Below are 3,354 nucleotides of genomic sequence, written 5' to 3'. Positions count from 1 at the left end.
CTGTACAAGGTCCTCTGAGCAGAGTCCATCTGATGCCACTCTTCCTGGGTGAATTCCACAGTCACATCCTTGAATGACACTGATGCCTGTAACAATATATTTCTACTCAATCTGAGGGTTCAGAATCAGGACGTAGAAAATATTTTTGAAAACTAACTCTTACTATATTTTCTGTTTATGTTTTAATGATTATTTTATATTGGTCTATAGGTGTTTTACAATATTCTGTAAGTTTCAAGTGTACAGCAAAGAGATTTATATATACATATATATTCTTTTTCAAATTCCTTTCTCATTTAGGTTATGACAATACTGAGCAGAGTTCCCTGTGCTATACAGTAGCACAACATAGCAGTGTGTATATGTCAATTCCAAACTCCCAATTTATCCCTCTCTCCCCACCTTTCCATCCATGATGCTGCAAATGGCATTATTTCATTTTTTAATGGCTGAGTAACATTCCATTGTATATATGCACCGTATCTACATAGAGTCTTTGATGAACACTTAGGCTGCTTTCAGGCTGTGGCTACTGCAAACAGCACTGCAATGAACACTGGGGTGAGTGTATACTTTCAAACCATGGTTTTCTCCTAACATATGTTTAACTGTTTAGAGTTTAAAACAAAATGCTATAAAAGATGAGCAACTCCGCCTTTACACTAGAACAGGGTTTCTTCAATTTGGCACTACTGACACTCTAGACCAGATAAAGCTATTTCTGTGGAAGACTGTCCTGTGTATTCCAGGATGTTTACCAGCATCCCTACTTCTACTAATCAGATATCAATAGCATCAATCAAAAATATCTTCAAATACTTGCAAATGTCTCCTAGGAAGAAAAATCTCCCCTCATTAGAACTATCACTCTATATGAATAGTGGATAATATCTTCAGCAACAAAACAAACTACCCAATTTTAGGGATGATCTATCCTAAGGCAAAGCAACAGACATAAAGAAAGGGAATTAATTCTTAGAGGAAAAAAATCTGGTCACTATTTTTTTTTTTTATAGCTATACAAAGAAATGCTCCACAACCAAGATAGATGCTGATGCCATATACAGAGACTGGAAAAATAAATAAGAATCACAAGTTGGGTCACAGAGAGTAGATGTTGTTCAATTGTACTCAAAACACCTGCAGAATTTACAAATGGAATTATTTCATGATTGGCTGCATGATCCTGGAATGGAGAAGGAAGGTCTAAAATGAAAAAAAGGATTTAGGAGACATTAGTCCTTAAGATGGTAAGTGAAGTCATTAGAGAAAAAGGGCTGGTTCAGAAAGGATATAGAAATTTTAGGAAAGAAAACAACCAAGGAATAAATTCAAGGGAATAGCAAAATTTAAAAGTAAGGTGTAAAGATAAGCCAGGAAGGCTGAGAAATAAATTCTCAGTGGTAAAAAGAGAAAACAAAAATATTAAGAGTGAAGTGAAGTGAAGTTGCTCAGTCATGTCTGACTCTTTGCAACCCCAGGGACTGTAGCCTACAAGGCTCCTCTGGCCATGGAATTTTCCAGGCAAGAGTACTGGAGTGGGTTGCCATTTCCTTCTCCAGGGGATCTTCCCGACCCAGGGATCAAACCCAGGTCTTTCACATTGCAGGCAGACGCTTTACTGTCTGAGCCACCAGGGAGAATTACAACCAAAAATTGTTTCTCTAGTTTAAGGGAATAGACTAAACACACATATCTCCTGTCTCCAAAAACACATTCAGATAAAATACAAAACTTTTAAAGTAATAAAAATATGACAAAACAGGAATACAGAAAAACCTTAGCACAAGGCCTGAATTTTCAAAAAAATTCTGGAAGACAGAGGGTAAGGTAATACTAGATTAAAAAAAAAATAGAATACTATTATCCACAGTTTAATGCAAACATAGAAGTGGGCAAAAGGAGCAGTGCACTAGTGAGAGCCCAGAAAGATGTCTAAGCTTAAATTAGAGAAAGTGGATAGTAGGAAGAATGAGAAACAGAATCACTTTCCTATTTAAATACAGATAATATCATTTAATGAGTGAGGAAAGGCTGGATACAAATGTCATTTGGATAAATAGATGGCCATCTGGAAAAGAGAGGTCTATGTATCACACCACAGAGCAGGAAAAATTAAAATATATTCAAGATTTAAATGTAAAAAATAAAACCATATTCTAGAAGACTACACAGAACAATTCTTTTATATCGTTATAGTGGGTAATGGCCAACAATGACTAAAAATCAACAAAACATAAAAGAAAAAAATACTAAATTCAACAATATAAAGATCAAATATTTTCAAAAGACCCTAAATAGACAAAGTAATTTTGAAAAAGAAGATAGAACTGGGGGGATGGGGAGAGGGGATCAAGCTACCTGATTAGAGATTATACTACAAAGCTATAGTCATCAAAACAGTATGTTACTACCCCAAAAAAAGACAACTCAAAACTTATGGGATGCAATAAAAGAAGTGTTAAGAGGGAAGTTTACAGAAATACAAGCTAACCTCAAGAAACAAGAAACATCAAATAAACAACCTAACCTTAGAATATAAAGCAACTAGAAAAAGAACAAAAAACCTGATGAAGTTAGTAGAAGGAAAGAAAGCATAGAGATCAGATGTTTGATTTATTTTGAAATAAATGAAAAAATAATGAAATAAGAGCAAAGTTCAATAAAACTAAAACTGGTTCTTTGAGACAATAAACCAAGTTGACAATTAGCCAGACTCATCAAAGCAACAGGGAGAAGACTCAAATCAATATGATTAGAAATGAAAAAGGAGCTACAACAGACAATGCAGAAATACAAAGGATCATAAAAGACTACTATCAGGAGCAACTACATGCCAAAAAAATGGACAACCTGGAAGAAATGGACATATTGTTACAAAAGTATAACCTTCCAAGACTGAACCAGGAAGAAACAGACAATATGAACAGACCAATCACAAGCACTGAAATCAAAACCATGATCAAAAATCTTCCAACAAACAAAAGCCCACTGCCACACGACTTCACAGGCAAATTCTATCAAACATTTAGAGAATAGTTAACACCTATCCTACTCAATTGCACTCATCTCACATGCTAGTAAAGTAATGCTCAAAATTCTCCAAGCCAGGCTTCAGCAATATGTGAACCGTGAACTTCCTGATGTTCAAGCTGGTTTTAGAAAAGGCAGAGGAACCAGAGATCAAACTGCCAACATCCATTGGATCATGGAAAAAGCAAGAGAGTTCCAGAAAAACATCTATTTCTGCTTTATTAACTATGCCAAAGCCTTGGACTGTGTGGATCACAACAAACTGTGGAAAATTCTGAAAGAGATGGGAATACCAGACCATCTGATCTGCCTCTTGAGAAA

General features: G+C 35.4%; 1 long non-coding RNA gene across 1 annotated transcript in view; it reads right to left on the bottom strand.

Annotated features, from left to right (window-relative positions):
- Positions 1–3: 3 nt before the first annotated feature.
- LOC104985709 overlaps positions 4–3,354 on the bottom strand; it is a 26,758-nt gene continuing 23,407 nt past the window's right edge. The window contains exon 3 of the long non-coding RNA XR_824962.1: positions 4–86. This is a non-coding gene — a long non-coding RNA (uncharacterized LOC104985709). The remainder of the gene's footprint in view (positions 87–3,354) is intronic.

The sequence above is a fragment of the Bison bison genome, unplaced genomic scaffold (assembly GCF_000754665.1).
Source record: "Bison bison bison isolate TAMUID 2011002044 unplaced genomic scaffold, Bison_UMD1.0 scf7180017864057, whole genome shotgun sequence".
NCBI lineage: Eukaryota > Metazoa > Chordata > Mammalia > Artiodactyla > Bovidae > Bison > Bison bison.
This window is presented reverse-complemented; position numbering and strand designations above follow the sequence as displayed.